The sequence below is a fragment of the Nothoprocta perdicaria genome, unplaced genomic scaffold (genome assembly GCF_003342845.1).
Source record: "Nothoprocta perdicaria isolate Ctin4 unplaced genomic scaffold, notPer1 scaffold_87, whole genome shotgun sequence".
In the NCBI taxonomy this organism is placed as follows: Eukaryota; Metazoa; Chordata; class Aves; order Tinamiformes; family Tinamidae; genus Nothoprocta; species Nothoprocta perdicaria.
The window spans coordinates 1467016-1487014 of NW_020456165.1; the positions used below are offsets into that span (position 1 = coordinate 1467016).

The 19999-nt window shown below is 37.9% G+C and overlaps 1 long non-coding RNA gene across 1 annotated transcript; it reads left to right on the forward strand.

Moving 5' to 3' along the window:
* Positions 1 to 8091: 8091 nt before the first annotated feature.
* On the forward strand, positions 8092 to 8620 carry LOC112958492. Its single transcript, XR_003251431.1, has 2 exons — positions 8092 to 8148; positions 8248 to 8620. It is a non-coding gene; the product is annotated as an uncharacterized LOC112958492 (long non-coding RNA).
* The last annotated feature ends 11379 nt before the right edge of the window (positions 8621 to 19999 follow it).

Below are 19999 nucleotides of genomic sequence, written 5' to 3' on the forward strand. Positions count from 1 at the left end.
TGAACTCTATAACTATGAAATGTCTTCCTATGTGTTGTGTAATGAGGATGCAACTTGAAGAAACAATAATATAACCAAAACCTTATTTTTTATTATTTTTATTTTTAAGAGGCTGACTCAGTTTGGTGAGTAGCATGACGAACTCTGAAGGGCATGTACTCTATGATGCTGTGTGTGGCCTGAAATTTTACGCAGAGACAGATTGAAATCTTGATATTTTAATGAAGCTTTAGGTATGAGGAATAATATACTGTCATATTAAATGATGTTAGTGAGTTATTTTGCCAATTTGCAAGTTCCCATAGCACTGTAAACAAAAATTAAAGCGCCCTACCCTTGGAAGACTTTGAAAGAGAACCAAATCACACAAAAAATGTGTATTTGAGAATAGTCTAAATCGAAGACTTGCAATGTTATCACAATAATTTCAAAGTAAAAGGATAAAGCGAGGAAGCCAAGTATTTCATAATGAATGCAGCATATAGCTTTTAAACAGGGCTAACATATGGACCACTAATGTGAATGCAAATGCAAATTAGATACTTTTGATTGCTTGAAATAAAGTCAGCAGAATCCAAGCTTCAAAAAGCAAATTGTGTGGATTTAACTACCTGAGTGCCACAGAAAGGATACTGTTCCTACAATATTTCCATATGAAACAAGGTAATGAAGCTAATTAAGCTAATTCCAAGGCAAGCTGCCCTAGATAACTTAAAGATGAATTGTATGTTTTCTTTTTTTTTTTTGTTTTCTTTTTCTTCCTCCCTCACCCCTCCTCACCTAGGTCTTTTGCAGGGTAGCTGTCATCTTTGGAGATAGTGCAGCATGCTACAAATATCTCACTTTTGAGGAGAAGCAACTCAGCTGGTGCTGGCTGGGATAAGCAGTCATTGGGGGCTCTTCGGCTCTTAAAGCGTGAGGCAAATTTAGCAGAAACCATGATAGGGCTTCTAACAGTGTCCGGTTCAGGTAAATAAAAGGAGAAAATCAGAGGTTGTCCCAAACCTTGGAAATAAATTCAGCTTAGCGATATATACTCCACACAAGGCCACAACCTTGCTGGGCCACAAGCAGTGGGAAAACTGCAGAAAAATATTTATTTTCTTTGCAAGCTAAACCCTTTGTGAGAAAGCGGCAAGTGTCTCTTGGCAATAAGGAAAAATAGTGGGAGTACCTCTGACCCTGCATCTGGCACAGCTCTGCCTTTGGGGCCCTGCTGCCATACCTCCACTGCAACCATGTCATGCTGATACTTCTGCAGCTCTTCTGGGTGCTCTCTGGCATCTTCCTGCTGTATCTGGACACCACCTTGGTGCCTTAGCAGCCGGCACTGTTTTCTAGCCTGCTTCCCTCTGCTCGGTCTGATCCACAGTTACACTCAGCCCTAATCCCTACTAAACTCCGTGGGTTTTGGCAGCTGCAGTTCCCTTGTTATTGGAACTTGGGGAAGGGTGCAGTGATCCCAAACTGAAGTTGGGGGAGGAGAGGAATGACTAAATGTGCTCATTTACGTGTTTGCCAATCACTTGCCAATTTGCAAATATGTGAATTAGCGCATGCTGAAATTTGCATAAATTCACACATGGAGCTGTACAAGACTTGGCAGCTATAAAACAAAAAGAGAAAAAATGTATTAATGGTTGCACAAAGAGGAAAGGAAATTGGTTCCAGAATATAAATGTATTTATGATTGCATGAAGAATGGGGACATGGCTTTTGAACCTATGATTGTTTGTGAAATTCAAAACTAGTTAAAAAAAGTAAAGAAGACACAACATAGTATCTGCAGTACCCTTTTATATAAATTCTGAAACTGGACTTCATGATTCAAGACACTGACATGAGTTCCCTTCTTTCTGAGGAAACTATATAAATTTGTCTTTGCAAAGACAAAGAAGAAAAGAATGTGAAAACAAAAATGCCAGGAGGCATTTGGCTAGGGTTAATGGAGGTTTGGGGGATCTTCTTATCTCACCGATGCTGCTCACTGCTGGCTGCTTACTGCACTCTGGAAATAATTTTGATTAAAGCAAGTGGAGTTTCTAATTAATGGCTAATGTAATGCTTTAAGTTGAGTCTGCATCCTTAGGCATGCTTAGCTAGCAAGGCTGCTGAACTTGGTGGGCTTGGGCTGTTGTGTCCCTCCTTATTTCCAGAGCATCCCTGCGAGCAAGTAGATGCAAGCCATGCACCTCAGCTAGTGGTTGGTCTTACAGAGCCATTTTCCCTGTGTCTTCAGAAATTTGTAGGCAGATGAAATAAACAGCAGCTCTGTCTTCTCGACGAGGTGCTAGCTGTGGCATCCATGTGTTGCAGATTGGCTTCCTCACCTGTCTCAGGGCCGGCTGCTTGTGTGGAGACAGGTAATGCATAATCATGTTTGAGTAATGCATAATCCTGTTCAATGCTTTGTGTGTCCCTTAAGTGCTGATGTCAGCAGATAGATGTCGGTCACTAGTCAAAATCAACTGATATAATGTCAACTCTCTTTCTACATTGTGTATTTTTGCTAACACAGGTGCAATAGCCATGGATAGACAAGGCAAAGAATGATTTTTGGCAGCTGCTATGATTTTATGCTAGCAAAATCAGACTTTTTACAATATATTCTATTTTGCCTGCAAAGGTTGAAATATTCAATCATGAAAAAGCACACATCTCCTGACAAAGATGAGAAATACTTTACTAATCTTGGATCCGGTTATTGTTGCACAAAAAGTGCTGCAGGAATGTATCTGATCTGTGTTGCTGTCAGTATCAAAATCTTTTACAAACCAAAAAAAAAAAAAAAGGTGATGAGCTAGCAAGGCCACCATACAGTAATGTCTAATCAGTGTCAATCAGTTTCAAACTTGCTTTGTTATACAAAAAATATTTTAGATTAAAATTGCCTTAGTTTTCAAAAAGTGTACTACTTGATTGAGAGCAGTTTTTTTTATATATATATAAAAATGAAAGTAACTTAATTTTCTAAAGTGGAAATTTAGGAAAGCAAATAAACTATTGGATGGTATAGATTAAATTTTCAAAAATTTACACTGAAATGTCTGAACATCTTTTTTCTAAAATGCCTTAATGCCCCAGACTTCACAAACCTTACTAAAGCTTTAGGACCATTTGATGCACACTATGTAGGACTTTTAAAAATTTTCTAGATTAAAAAAAAAAGGTTGCCAGAAATAAATGCCTAGTTACTTAGCTCTTTTACTTAAATTGGCTTATGGTTACATATATTTAAAGGACTGTTTATTCAAAAGAATATGAGGTTATGATATGAAAATTAGTACTCCGTTGTACTTCCAGTATATCTAAAGAGACTTGCAGCCCTCAAACTCTTCCAGTCTCTTCCCTCCCTGATTTAAATGTCATACTTTAGGCTGAATATGTTTAGAGGCTGCTGTCACTGACTACCGTGTAGAATACAGCAATTAATTTACTAATGTTCCCTTTGGTATGGATGACACAATTGGAAATCTGTCCAGGTATAGACAATTATGTAGAGGAAGAGAAACATAATCCTCCTGTCCCTGGAGTGACAGAACATTATTTGCCACAGTTCCTCTGTTTCTTCTTGTAAGAGTCAGCAAATACTTCATTTTCTTTCATTTTATTTCCTTTCAAGTCATGGTCAGAGTAGAGGATTCATTTGTTACCTCCCTCCTTTAAAATCTGTGAAAGCAGGGCTGGGCTGCTTCACTTTTTAAAGACTGTTTATTTACATTAATGACTTTTAATTAATAAGTTTTCAGCAGTGCTGAGGACTCTACCTGAAGCTGGGAAGGGGTGCAAATCTGTGGCAGAACCTGAGCCCATTATGCAAAACTCTTCATGCAAATATTAATATTTGGGATGGTCAGCTCTGGTGAATTTGCTTTTATATAGGTTTTGTTTCTGAGCATAATCTCTGTCCATCAAAAAGGAAGGAAAATGATGTGCAGTGAACAATGCCTGGGAAGACTGATGTGCAATGCTTTGTCCTGCTCCGGACTTCCCAAGTGGCCTGACACAAGCTGCTTAGCTTTGTGTTTTTATTATCCAGGCACATAGGGAAATTATATAAAATAAAAAGACTGGAGGACCCTAGAAGTTATTATAATGGAGATCATGTGTATAAAAATACCACAGAAATAAGTGCAACTGGCAAAGAATTAAACATGTTTTCATACCTTGCAAAAAAACCCTAATTTATCTTTGCAAAGGGATTTATTGTCCTTTGCTGAAGCTAATAGATGTCAGTAGATCTGTCTGTACTTGGAGGCTTTCAGACTTTACTACCTCTAGAGGCTTTTTTAGTTAAATCATAGAATCTTAGGTATTTAAGACTAGGCAGTATCCTATCTGTGAGTGAAGCACACAGCAGACATGAAGCTGGTTTTCAATCATTTAAAATACTGGTCTATAGCAATTTGGAAAATCCCATACGTAATTTCCTCTGTGAGACAAATGAAGTATCATTCTGCTGAGAGACAAAAATTTCTGTGCATGTGGTTATTACCCTAGCTAAACAGGGAAGCTGTAGGAAAACCAAGAAATCAACTCGGCAGATCTAGGGAAGCATCTTCCCAACAAACATTTGTGGGTAGTTACCAAATTTATTAAATATACTTCCACATTCATGGTCCCAGCTGAAGCTATTTTGCAAGAGATAAAGTGGGCACAGGTGACTTATTAGCAATTTATTGCTGTAACAGAGAAGTGGCAAGAAAGAAATGCTCAAAATCACTTCTGAGCCCTGTGGGTTCATCAAGGAGGTAACCCCAGAGCCTTTTCAGCTGCCTCTTGCATTTCCCCAACTACAAAACTTATTTGGGGCTGCTAACACAGCCAGCTTTTGAAAAGCAAGGAAGGAAAAGTGGAGATGTTTAATCCTATAATGCCTCTTTTGCCCTTTTTCCCTGCTTCCGACTCACTGAGGTTACAGTCACCTCATCACCCTTTCCAACCTGCCATTCTTGTTGGCTGTGTGCAGGACATCTGCAGCTTCCCTGTAACTGAAACCTTCTAAGCAATTTCTTTCTCTTCCTTTATCTCACCTGGGAAACAAGAGACCGCATTGCAAGCACAGTAATGAGTTTAAGGATGTAATTTGCAATAGCTTTATGTATTTAATAGAAGTATTTCATAATGATTTTGATACTTTACCTGTCAGAGTCACAACCCTTTTAATAATATTTTGTTCCTTTGTACTTCAGTGCTGGCCTGCCCACTCTCCCTCACAAGAAAATAAGGGTGAGAAAAGGAAAGAAAGCAACTGAGTAAGATCTTTTATGCTCACAAGAAGATGTGTCATCAGATTAGTTTCAAGCTCTAATGAAAGTTTAAGTCATTTCTTACTTAGTAGCATTGCTCTACTTTCCCTGAACTAATTCATTCTAGAGGCGAAGTTTTCTTTAAATCTTTCTTGGCTATGTTTTAACCTACTCACAGAAAATACAATATTCTAGTGATTTTGAAAGACCTGTGGTTTAGAGGTCTATGGAGTTTAACCTCTTTGGTCTCGGAAATTAATTAGTATTAACGCTTTGCCTGGTCTCTGTGTATCCAGGATTGAACTAGACAATAAGACAATTGAACTTGACAATACCTCTGATTTGTAAACACATTTACTTGGGCTTTTAAATCCTATGGCTAACCATGTAGTAAACTGCTGAGCTGACATGGAGTGCCAATGAAACTAATCAAACTGTGAGAACTGCTTTTCATTATAACCATGGATGTGGCATTTTTCTGGACAGAAATATTGTATATGGACTGCCCAATAAGCCTGTGGGAACCCCATGAGATACATTGCAGGTGTGCAGACAGTCTTTGCAGTAAACACTGCTCCATTCTATGCACTTAAGAGTATATCATTTCAGCTTTAAAAGTTACCATGTTTTTAATTCAGATAGAACAAATGTTAAGTGTTATTCTTACTGAGATCTGAGGATGTAGCAGCCGAAGAGAGTTTTTGCAGAACCTTTCCATAAACAGTGGCACTGCTATTGCTGGCATTGCCATATGGATTATGGAGGGGGTCACTGGTGAGGGGTAGATGTGTTTTGACTTCACTACAGACATTTCCAGTATTTGGAAATACTCTGTTAAAATTTATATAGCTTTCTTATTCTGTAGAAGATATAGATGTGGTATTATACACACAGTATTACCAAGCGTTTTATGTAGCTGAATCCACAAATGGAGTAGATTAAGACACCTCCAAACCTTGTCTCACAGCTGTGTCAATCACCATTTTCATTGCTGTCTTCATCCAATTAAATCTATGTCCTCTTTATGGATATTGGATGAGACTGTGTAAGTTCAGGTAAGTTCAGAACAGCATCACTCAATGATACAGCTCCCTGTTTCGGTCAGATAGAAAGACCTTAAAAAAGCAGGAAGAACATTTCTAGAGTTTTCTTCCATCTATTAAAAATGCAGAGAAACAAATTAAAGGTATTTTCTCAATGAATAGGAGAATATTTGGAGTAATGATTCAAATCATGCTCTTGCTGATGTACTCCAGTCCTTCAAATGAAAATATCTCCAGTGATATTGCCAGTTCCCCGAAGTGTTATTCCCTTAAAACAAGGTTTACTCTCTTCATTTACATGAATAAATATGCTGTTAGAACTTAATGTTTGGGTTTGTTACATTGAAGAAGTATTGGGCTGCTGTGTTCACTTCCCAAAATTTTTGTTTAAAAACAGGAGTTTCTTGTATCAGGGTACTAAAACTGGGATGTGTCCCATCGTACTTCAAACATTTACAGTGCAAACTGCTGTGTATGAGCTACTGAGTCGGGGTCCCTTAGTAGTCAGTTATGAGAAATGAGTGCTTTAAGGCTTTGATGTACCTGGCCTAGCTTAGAAATTCAATCTGTGTCCTAGAAGTGCCTTTTCTTCTCTGCCAACATTCTATCCACACTGTGAATAATATGTTTGCACAAGTGAATCCCATTCTAGGTGTCTGCATGCAGTCTCAGAGCCTGATAGGTGTAATGATGCTTCTGCTTGCATGTAAACAAGAGTACATTTTACTTTTTGATTTGCATGCCCTTTTTCCCTCCCTGCCTCCCTCCCTTTCTCTCTTACTGAGCTCCATCAACAGGTAAGCTGCACCTCAAACTTGGTACTTTAATATGTCATTATTCAAAAGGAAAAGTTTTTACTGATTTACTTTATAAATATGCTAACAGTATTTTATATGTACTACCTAACTATATACACCATATTTCTCATTCTTAGAGATAAGATACTTCTTTGTATTAACAGACAGATAGACATGCAGATAAAAATACAGATAAACCAGATAAATTGTAGATATTTTAGATTTTCCTCTAATTCCCTCCATTTTGCAGGGGAAAAGGAAAAAAAATACATTTCTTTAAGATTATGAAAGGTTTACACTTCTGCTTTTAGTGCAACCCATAGCATAGACATTTTCAATTCCTTTGTCGGTTTTGGAGCAAAGGCAGTTTTCAAGGAGAGATTTACTGGAACAAAGTGAGGTAGCTGTGTGAATGTCGTTAAACCTTAGGAATTACATGGGGGACATTTTAATAGGGCTTTTTCAAAAATATGCCATCAATTTGGAGGAAGATGACTTCTTCATTTGAGGTAGCATCACTTTTTCCATTCCTTGGTCTTGCTCTGTTTGGGTCTTGCTCTGTTTGGATGCCCTTAGCATCCAGGTGCTATGAATCAAGCCTCAGAAGAACAGTAGGAAGTGGCTTTGAAAATAACTGGCTTTGTATGCTTTTAATTTGACCTTCTACAGTTGCTTTTGCAAGTCTTTTTTTTTTTTCTTTTTTCTTTTTTTTTTTTTTTCTTCTCATACTTAGAAGGATTACCAACATACTTTCTGGTCTTAGTGGAAGGTCTTAGTGGAAGTGAGATTCTTAAAAGGATTCGTGAGACTTCAGCAGTTGGAACTTTAGGAAGAATGTTACGATATAGTTGTGATTTAGCTGTTATAATCACAATATATTCACGGGAGCTAGCAGCTGTAAGACTGAGGTGAAGTTGAAAGTGTGCAGGAGAACCTCTACTTTCTCAAGCTACCTTGACCTAATAGAGCTTTGACCTTCTTCCTTTGGTGTTTCCTCAGGGGACCTTCTCCAGACCAGTAACACAGCACAGTCTCCTTGCTGACTGCAGCTGGATCCAGGTTTGGCTCTGGCAAAGCTTTAATTTTTCCTGCGAACTGATTTTCCTTCTGGATTTTTCCTGCAAAGCACTCTTGTTTTTCTCCATCCTCTGGTTTTAGAGGACCTCCTTCTCAGTTGTGCGATCCAAAGCTGCTTCTGAATGTTTCATCTGGAAGAAGAGCAGCCTTCCCGAGGCTAGTTTGTTGATGCCAGTCTGGACGTGCATGTCTTGCCTCTGAGCAAGCTGGGGTGCTCCACGTGCAAGTCTGGACCTATCTCTGACTGGAGCTCAAGCAAATCAGACTGGAGAGTAGTATCTCTTCCATTTTGACATGTGGGTCTTGTAATCATAATTTCTTGTGTGCCACAGTGACCATTTACATTTTGCAAAATGTCTCCCTACAGAATTAATTTTCAGCATTGGGGAAATATGGGCAGCTTTTTATAGTTTGATAATAATTTATCAGTCTCTCTCCTGCAGTCCTTTGCTGGCTGGCTGCTCTAAACGCACACAATCAACAAGAGAGCAGTGAACAGAAATATTTTCAAGAGCAGATGGGATGTACCTTCAAAAACCAGGATTGTCCCAGTGAAACTGGGACATCTGGCAACCCTAAAAAAACCCAAACTAGATGAAATAAAAATTATGAGATGGAGGAGCAGAAAAATATGTCTTTGCATTGATTAGCAGGCAAAGTAATTAATCTCCTTCAACTCCCCTTTCGGTACTTGGTGTAAAACAAGGAGAAATAGGGATATTATTGCTTTGCCAAGCATTAATTCTTGTATAGTGATTCCCGAGCTGTGTTCTCAAACTTAGATGGCATTTTTCATGTCCTCCTACTTTCCTGATGCCCCAAGCATCCGCAATAACACACCCCATGGCATTTTTAAATAAAGCAAGTCCTGCTGTCTTTGCTGCTGGGCCTCATTCAAAGCTTTCTTGTGTTAGAGTTTGATTCAAAGCACCTTAAAGACATCCTTGCTGAGAGTGTTCAAGACATCAGCCTGTCCCTGGCTAGGCTTGGAGCTGACTTTCCATCCTGGGATTGCTTTTTGACAAGCCTATATCTTCCTTCTCAAAACACCAGGCAAACTCTCTAGCCCCATCTCGCCCCACCTCTGCGGTTTCACGTGCATCATCTAGTCCCACAAGAGATTTTTTGGGGGAAAAAGTCACTAAAATACTAACTATGAAAGACAATATCAGTTGAAGTGTCAGTTCAAGTAATTAGCAATATATCTCGTTACAATGAATAAATAAATAAACCCCACAAAACAGAAGGCCAAATTAATTCAAAAATAATTTGCTTTGCATGGTAAGAATTCAGAAATGTTGTCTACACTTCTAGAATATAATAAATACTTACAGCATTTATACAGTCTCTAATAGAGTGGGTTCCTTTCCCTGGTTGGAGTGAAGAAAAAGACTGTGTTATGTTACAGCTGATAAACCCTTTGTGTCTATCATCTGTCACCAGCTCACCCAATATGCTGAAACTCCTGGTTCCAGTAAGGAATTATATACAAAAGAGGTGCTGGCCAGAACCTGCAGCTATTTTAATAAAAGTGTGATAAGGTGGAGGGAAATGTCTTTCTAAACCTCTTGTTTATGTGTAAGCACTGCAAGGTTTCACAACAACCCTATCAATCAAAACAATCTGTAACCTGTATAGATGTGTTTTTCTCTATCATTGTATGAAGTCTCCCTCACTTAACTTATCTGAATCATTGTGTTACAATATTAAATATGCAATTGTCCAAACTAAATCAGATTTCCTTAATTTCTGGGTTTTTTTTTTCAGTTTGGCCATCATGTTTTCTCAGTTTCATCTCATAACTGTCCTCCTAGTTTTATTTTGCTTTTTTTAAAATTTTTGTTTCCCTTTCTAAATATAAGTTCTTATCTTTACTAAAGCTATAAATCTAAAATCCTGAAATATAAAGGTCTTAAAATCTAAAAAACTAAAATCTTTCCTGAAGATTTATATTCCGTTAGTATATATTAATATATGTTTTGATCCTCGAATGAATGGAATATGTTTTTGGATAGAAAGTTTGTGTGTGTCAGTGTGTACGCAGTCTATTTGTCAGACAAAAGAGCCATGGCATTTAGGTAGTATATCTGAGGGTATCATTTGGCCTTCTGTGAAAGCAGTCACAGATGATGCTTGCAGGCACATGGAATAAGAGGGAGAAAACAGATGGCTCCCATTTACTAACTACATTTTTACTGAGACTTGTAAGAAGTTTTATTGTAGCATAGGCAAGTTTTTCCCAGAAAAAAATACAATTTCTCAGCAAAAATATTTGGCATATCAGATTTGCTTAAACTGACCAAATCCATATGCATTAATAATGTGAAATGTGAATTTTGTTAATATTTCACAGTGCAGACTGAATTTGTTTGTCCAAATTGAGTACAGATTATTAAGCCTTTTAACATTCTTTATATCCAGGTCCAGATTGATGAAGAATACCCAGGTCACTGGGGCTGTTTTTTAAAGTACTCCCATAGATAAAAAGACAGGGCTTTTTATGAGATACTTTAACTCATTCTTGGGTGAAAATAACCTCTACTGGTGGAAATTTGCACGTTAGTCAAGAAATGCCTAATTCTTTTCATACATAACTGTGTCCAAATGCTGTTGCCCTGTTTTCTCAGTTGAATCAATTTTCTTGCAGCCCTATTCTGAAGGGTTTTGGACACCTCAACACTAGAGTGTTTTGTTGATGTCATAAGCTATAAGATTGCCGGTTTTCCTCAGTGACAAGAAGATATAGACCAGGAGAATATTAAGGATGATGCTGCAAATGCTGAGTTATTGAAGGATAACAGAATGACTCCCAAATATTCAGTTTTATATCAATTGTTTCAACTATGGCCCTCACTCCAGTAGTATCCCCTCCTTACTTCTCCTTAGAAGTAATTAATAGGAAAGATCAAGTTAGATCAAACTAGTGATAGTAGAATCAGTTTCATCTTTTACGCACAGAAGATGTATTTGCTTATGAAAGAAAATAATCATCATTCTGATTTAGTAATAGATTCTGCCTTTCAATGTAAAAATTATGATCTGATTCGTGCTTATAAAACGAATTCGTGCTTTAGGAATCTACGGGGGACTTAGAGGATGAACACCCAGCTTTGTATGGATGGTGATATTAATCCATATTCAGACAACGAGAAACAAAATACGGTGGCCACAAAGATCCTGTAGATCATGCTAGTTTTGAAAATGTTACAGTACGATTTTTTAGTTGTCAGTCACTGTTTTGGATGCCATTGTCTACTCAGCTTTGTTATTGACACAGATTTGAAAGTAATCAAGAAGAAAAGGCTTTTTAATTGCTGAACAATGTTTCTCAATTGAAACACAGTAAGAGAATGGGAAAGTGGGATGTGGAAAAAAATAGAATGCCTTATAAATGTCCTAATTTAAAACAAACAAAAAAATTTAAAAGAATCCCAGCTTGTGAAAGCTGCATTCTCATAAGAATTTCAGTTCCAACAGAGCTCTATTTTTCACTAGGGAAAGAAAGTTCTTCAGAAATTTCCAACTGGACGTCTCAGGGGAGAGTGTAGTCACAGGGTCTGTAATTTATATACTGTTTTCCAAGTTCCCTGTAGCACTCTGATTTGGAATCTTCTGTGCAATAGAAAGGGGGGGAAAAAGAAAAATAGAGCCCAGAAGGAGCTTTTTGGGCTGTGGGTGGCAAAAGAGCAAGTATTATCCATTCCTCCTTCCAAATGATGTTTTTCATATTTCTGGTTAACTTCACACAGAATATTGGAAAAAAAATACTTTCAACACTTCCCTATAACTCCATACTCCCACATGTGCCCATAGATACGAACTCATGCATGTATGCAAGTCATCATTATTAATGACTCTCTTGTAGAAAAATGTTGTTATTTATTTATTTTTATCCAGAAATAGGTCTGAGAATAGCTCTGCTTCAGTGTCACAGGTCATCAACTTCACTTCTTGCTTGTACAGAAGGCATGCATGGCTTGAAAAAGCCATGAAAAAGCTGAGCTATCTGATTTTTTTTTTTTTCTTTTAAATGGGAGATGAGTAAGGAAATACAAAAATATCATTGAAGGAGAGCTAACAGGCTGCTGCCAAAAGATTGAGGTACTGGATCATGCCTGTACTTCAGGCTATGCATAATTTCCAGAGTAAGTGTGCCTTATCAGCGGAAGAGTTAAAGCCAGGCCGAATACTAAGCACGTGCTTTTCAGCCATGAGAGCATTTGCAAAGTGACTCCAGCTACTGAAAATACAACCTCAGATTTGTTAGCAGAATTCCATGTCCTTTACACTGGGCAAGATGTTATCCCTATAGTTATGGAAGAGTTTTAGCAACTGGCCTTTGGAATAGCTCTTTGCTGACTTGTACGGGGAATGTGGCAGGTCTGTGGGCTCCCATCATGACATTTATTGTACCCAGAATGTAAGGGCAAATCTGTCTACCCTAAAGTCTCATATGAAATGAAAGAATACCTTGAAGGATGTGATTTTTTTCCCCTATGGATTTTTCCCTTCATTGAAAGTAGAAAGCATCCCTATAAAACTAAGGACCTAAACCTAAGTTATACTAAGGCAGTGCAATGTCACAGATGTGTTGATATTTAGTGTGTTTATTAGAAACATTTGATGTTTGTTCCTCAAAAAAAGACAAGTCTCTTGCAAGGCATAACTTTTTTTCAAAATAATCTAAGGTTAACAGAAAAAAAGAGGGAGCAATTAGACATAGGGCTGGTTAAAGCATTTTCTGTTATTTTGCTCATTAAAAGTGTTGATCTGCTAAAAGCAGAGAATTTGGTAGGAATATTTCATTTTGTCTACTTCTTGAACTCTTTAGGATACACTTTCTTGTGAACTTGTTCAAAATGTTGAATTATAGCAACTTTAATTTTTTTTTTTCTGGTCCAGAAAGTCTTTCCACATATACATGTAAACAATTAATATTTTTCAAATGTGAATGGTGGCAAAAAAAATCATTTTGGTTTTATTGAAATATAAAAGTTTAAGGCATGAATGAGTTTTTAAAAATCCAGTTACTACTTTAGGATAAAAGTGTAAAATTTGAAAATAAAAATGTGTAGAAAGATCTAAAATCTAATAGAATATTCAAATGATTATGTATATGGGGAAAATGATGTTTTGAGAGGAAATAGAATACCATTTGACACAACTGGATGCATACTGGAGGTACCTAGGGTCTTCTAAGCTCTGCTGACAATCATCATGGAAAGCTTTTCTTTTTATGTGTATGCACTAAGTTATGGTCATAGTAGTGATAAATTGCATTATATTGCTGGCTACCTTTGAGCTGGATAGAAATGTATGTAAAATGATGCTGTCGATCTCTTAATTTGTCTTTTCTCATTTTGGCTCTTTAGCACAATGGTTCACTCTATCCTGAAAATAAGAGAGAGACAATTTGCAGATAATTTGCTAACCCAAGTTCTATTTTTTTTCCACTTTTAAAGAGACTGGCTTTGTACCTAAGGTAAAATTGTAGATGAGATGTTTGAGTTGCTTATATAATAGCCTCCAAGCTGCAAGGATATATTTGTTATGTGAACATTGTGCAACACAAGTCTGCATTAGGAGATATCCCAAATCTCAACAAACAAAATGCTCCAAAAGCTTGTTAGTCTTTGGAGTATGGCAAAATGCCATGCAATAGGACCAAATAGTTAGTCTTGCACCTTAGGAGTTTGATGGAGCTTTGTGCAGGTCTACTGAGCTTCAAGTTCTGCACATCTATCCTCAGTGTAAGCAAGGAGCGAGAGCAAATTGTTGGAAATTACTCGTACATATAAAACCTCATACATATAAAACCTCATACATATAAAGTGTTTGGATGATAGGGAAACCCAATAAGTGTTCAAGATTTGGAGGAAGAAATGGGAAAGGATAAACTATACTTAGTGAATGCATGTGTTATTTATGTGTATTCATGCATGTTAACTAGCTACTTTTATAGAGGGTCAGATGGATTTCTAGTCTTTTCCTCCCTCTTGTCATTCTAGCCTTTTCTAGCCTGGTTTAATTAACCCATTAGATTCTGATTTCATGAGCAGGCTATTTTATGAAGTGTGAGATTTGAGCTTTCAATACATATTGAGGGAGAAATTATAAAGACTTTTCTGGTTAGGATTTCTGATCAAAGAGTTGCTCTGAGACATCTTTTCATGCAGGAGTGTTGCTTTTTGAGATTATGCATAGCCTACATTTGTGAAGAAGTTTCCTACCTGATGAGGATTGACTTTGAGGGTTACAAGGAATACAAAGTGGCACACCACTTTAAAGTGGAATGTATATCTTCACACACTGGGATATATGAGACAAAGTACTAACATCCTAATTTTAAATGGGTTGCAGCACAGAGTCAAAGAAGTCAAATTACCTGACAAGGTTATTTAGTGAGTGAGCCTGGCAGAGTCCATATTAGTTGGAGTGAACAACTGTAGTATACGCTGGGGCTGTTGAAATGGCCTTGGCCACAACTTTCAGATGTGCTACCCCCTGATGTGGCACATCTTGTAGCTAATATGCATTTGGTAATATCATGTTGCTGAGGGTAGCTTTGCAAGGTTGGATTTTTTGTTTGTCAGGCTGTTTATTTGCTTTTTTCAAGTTCGATGAGAGCAGCTTTGTAGGCTTTGGCCGTGTAGCTGTTTCCATTAGTTTATAAGTGTTGAGTTTGTTTTTGCCTATTTGTTTTAAACATCTTGTTTGTTCTTGGAATTGATGTTCAAGCATGCTCTGTGCCATTTCCATGTGTTATGAACCCCCTTGGAATTTCTATCACTCTGTACTATGAACTCAGTAGCCATCATCCTCCTCTGGCACTTGACTAACTGTCCCTGGGCAGATTAGCTTCTTAGGAGATCTGGATCTTCACACCTTTAGGAGATAGGCAGTCCAACTTCAGATGCTATTAGAATTTCTTCCCAGTCAGTGTCATCCTCACCCCCAAAAGATTATATCCCCCCTGGAAGGAGCAATCAGGAAGCCAAACCCTGTTGCCTTCATGAGACAGGCACACAGAGCAAGACTATTGCTTTTTTCTTGTGGGAACAACAGTGCTTGGATGCTCAAGGAGGGACAGTGGCAGATTCGTGGCCCTAGGTTATTTGAACAGCACCACTGTATGAAGGGCTATTCTCTGTCTCCACTAGACAAAAAGTCAATGGGCAAGAGAGAGGAAGAAGAAACCCCAGGACAGAACCAACTTGCAGATGGGTGCCTCTTGCCCCTTCAGTCTGAGGCAGTCATCCAAGTCACCCAGACTTGCAAGGGCACAGTTTTATGACTGCCTTAGATTTTGCTGGAAGTTTGGTTATAGAAAATTATGCATGGGCAGGTCAGATAATTTTAACTCATGAGAAAAATGCACTCAGCTCCCTCCCTTACATCTTTAATAGCAGTTTTGGTTCCTTTGAGGCAGTATGCCATAAAATGCCTTGGTAATGTTGTTATTGCACTGCGTCAATTCAGGGCAGAGTGTAATCTCTCCCCAACATGTAGGACTTCTTTAATTTTAAGCTTCCTAGATTTCTATTTCTGGAATCTAGTTGAAATATCCTGTTTATTTTGCTTAATTCAAAATTCTGGTACATCCTCTCATTCAACACACGCTCACGCAATTCTGTCTGCATTATAGAAGGTGACCCACCACTTCTTCTTCAGTTTAGTGGACTTACTAACTAATCCTAACCTCACTGAAACTGGGAGGGTATGGAAAGGTTTCCAAAACCTGTCCCTGTAACAAGTTTAGGTTTGCTTGGGGATGTATATAACAATTGACGCTGGCTATGTTTAGTCCTTGGAGAGGATAAAATCTGTGCTCCTTGACAACAGTTTTGGTCAGGTACACCTCCTCCCTGAGCAGTGATTCCACTGTCCTCCCTCTCAGTTCTCATCCATAGCCTTGGTATTGTACCAAACTTCTTAGCCTCCATCCTCACCCTGGAAATCCCCTTGAAAATACTGTCTACTCCTTCCCCTCCTTAGAAACGCTCCATAACTGTGTCTTTGTGCTGTCTTTTGGTGGTCAGCATGTGATGAGGGCTGCTCATCATCTTTGAGCTAGGTCTGGTCCTTGGCATAGGGATCGTCATCCAGAATAGCAAAACACTCGGTTAGGATCTCCCCTGATTTTGAGACCTTTCCCTGAGCTTGTGGCTGAGGGACATTTATATTCACATACAATCCAATGCATAGGTTTAGTGCTTTGGTATTGGTAGGGCAGTAGCTCCAGGAGCAGAAGTTTCTGGCCTCTAAAATCTGGGTCTCATCAACTTCCCTCACTACTTTAAGAAACTCAGCAATGCAAAACATCCTGAACACGTCTGCTCTTGAAAACAGTTAAGCAGCACAGAGTGTATTTGAAAAACAGGTTTGTCTTCAGCATGAATGGGTGGGGATTATGAAAATATCAGCCGAGGTTAGGCAAATGTTTGTTCTCTCCCCTTTAGGAACTGGAAATGTTGGAACAGATTTTCAGAGCTGTTGAGTGAAGATGAGAAAGCTGACTGGAGAGTTTCACTTAGTCCCGTTCTGGCTTCTGAGTGCATGTTAGAGAGTGCTTTGCAGCACCCATAGTGGCACAGGTAAGTCTTGTTTACTTTCCCTTATTCTTCATTAAAGCCGTATTTGCCCTGTAAGCCTACCCCTGATAAGCACTGCTAGTAGAAGAAGGATGCCAAGGAAAGTATCTTTGGAGGACAAAAATCTTTTTCTGCTATTCCTGTGTGAAAACGAGTCAGATTTAATGGGATGAGTCTCCAGTGCAGCAGGATACAAGAATCTTACAAACGGATTAGGCCGTGCACATGGGGCAGTGACATTTTATCAATGCAGTTTACAAAGCTTATATCACTGAATGATTAAATATACAATGTCTAAAGACACTGAGCAATATATTTTTCATGGTCATGTATATTTGTATATATGATTAAATTACTAATTTATCCACTGTTCTTTTTCTTTGGTCACACACAGACATATGACTAGCAATTGTTTAAATGCCATATTTGTTTAACTAAGGGACATGAAATCTCATCTACAACATAAACACCTATACATACATATAACCTTCCCGACCCCTCAATCACACACACATTATGCAGTTTCTCTTATCAGTGCAGAAAGTAAAATATTTGCCATCTGGCATTTGTATTGCCATTTGCAAATGGGGGAAATAAATGTAGGTGCTTCCTAGAAGATTCTGGTGGCGTCATCAGTGTGAACAAAGCTTGAACCACATAATGCATAATTTTCTGACTTTCATAGGCTCTGAACTAGACCTAGTTCAGTTAAACTAGAAGTAATTTAGGGCAAAATCTGTCTATCTGTATAAAAGTAAGATTGAAGTTGAAACTTTGATGAAGCTGAAACTTTGTCCTGAAGGCAGGAGGAGAAGGCCCCTCTATCAGTAAAACTCTATCCTTAATATTCTATCTTTAATACTCCTCTATCATTAATACTCTGTCATTAAAACTCTTAGCAGTTCTGTCAAGCATGTGGTGTCTCCCATCTGAAATGTCCTGCTTTTATCTCTAACAGGGAGTCAGTCTCATTTGATTTCTTTCTGCAGCTAGGTCTCTTGTGAACTAAACCAAAGGTATCAGAATCTGTTCTAAAATTTAGAGTAGGAAAATCAGGTGTGAGTGGATGCAAGCAAAAAAAATCAGTCTGTTTCTTCATGTTGGGACATCACTGAGATATGAATGAAATAGTATATCAGTCAGTATTGGCTTTTTGATTTGTCCCAGTTTTATCAAGAAGAAAAAGAACGTTTTTTGGTGTGTTTATTACCAAGAAAACGAACAGCATTGAGTTCTAAAAATTTTGCATGGCCTGCAGGAATCAGTTTTCTATTAATCTAATTAATCTATTTCTAGTTCTGACAATGCTGGAAATAAAAATAGAAGGGCATTTATTTCTGGGATATCTGTCTGTAATTCCCTTGAAAGCAGTGAAAATAACCGGATAACAACCATTTATGGAGTCAGCATAAGGGCTGCTGAAGATGCCCAAAATAATTCTCAGGGTACATAAAGCTCTCGGTCCTGTAGTTATGCTTTGCATCCCTTTGGTGCTGTCCTCAGGGTCCCATAGTACTGTGCTGCTTAAGGGTCTAACTTGGTATGTTGGAGTGTGCCAAAAAGGGCCCAGCTAAAGCAGAAGATTTCTTTAGAATCCTCTTTAGTAAAATCATTTTGCAGCTTCCTGTTCTCTTCTCACAGTGTTTGCTTGTAGATGGCAGTGGATGTGAGCTGTCTGCGAGCATGGTTTTAGAAAGTATATTCAAGAAAGATAAATACATCTGAGGCCGATTTTAAAATAATAATAATAATAATTATTATTATTATAATTATAATAATATTATAATTATTATAATTATAATAATATATAATATATATAATTATATATATATATAATATAATATATATATATTATATATATATAATATATAATATTATAATTATATAATTATTATTATTATTATTATTATTTCTGTCATGCAGATATACCAACAGGAAACTATTCCATTGAAGTAAGTGTGATAATATTGAGGTAAAACTGTTATTTTGTGGGCCTTTTTGACCACAAAATAGTGGGTTGGGTAGTGACCACAAACCCAATTTGTGGGTTTTTTTGACCATAAGGTCAGCTGAAGGGTTGGTGGTCCTGTGACCATCAGGAGATATAAGGAGAGGGAGAGGCACGATTGTATCTCACCAAGAGGAAAGCCTCCAAGTGGAAAGCTTCTTAGGTGGTATGGACCATCTGGTCCATATCTAGAAGAGCATCCTGCCCTGACCCAGTCAGAAGATACTTCCATCCAGGGTGGACGAATCCATCCAAGCCTGGATGCTTCCTTCCATCCAGGGCTAAGAGATGAAATAGTAATTTTGCCAAATGTTTGATCTAGCATTCTAGCTAGTTTGTGCCTAAGATCCTTTGGATAGAAAATGCTCATTTCATTGATGCGGACTATTTGGGATTTAGCTCCTTTTTTAAAAAAGAAAAAAGTCAAACCAATGGCAATTTGGCCATTTCTGTCCACAGAAATAAGGTCATATTGCTTGTGTTCAATGTCAATTGAAACACAAAGTCAACTGAAATAAAAATGATGTCTGACTATATTTGGAAGTACTTAAAGCAATAAAAAAGAATTACTGACAGTCTAGCAATCTAATAGACAATCATCTGTAATTAATTTTGGGAAAACAAGACAATTTCCCTCTTTACTATTAACTGTACTGTACTGGTTCCCACCAGGTCTGTTTGGGGAACAGTTCATCTTGGTCATTTAACTGGATTTTGTATGAAATAAAGGTACATCATATAGTGTTTCTACAGAATGAAAAGGACACTCAGTGAGGTAAAACCTGTTGTATAAAAGCCCAGCAACTGTATAATTTAGCCACTTTTTATTCCAGTCCAGTATTTGTGGAAATTGCATAATCCAGATTACCAACATACTGATCCAGTTCTTGTGCCACCTGGGAAGAAGCTGGAAGCTGAAACAATGTCTGTACTGTCTGTTAACTATTCATCCCTAGGTAGAACAAGGAATGTCATTTGTTCTATGGATGCTTGTGTTTCTGGCTCTTCCTTGTCAATCTGAACTACAGCATCTCTTACCCTCGTTTTCTTAGTACTAAGGGCAGGCCAAAAGCTGTGGATATTTTGCCTGTGAGCAAAAGAATGTGGAAGATCCAGGGACACTCTGTGGCCAGAATATCAAGTTCAGTGTCCTTCACTACTCGTGGTTGTTTGCAATGCAAATGGGAGGTTTTGTCTCACATAGTACCATATCCATGGTAACCAAAGGAAGACA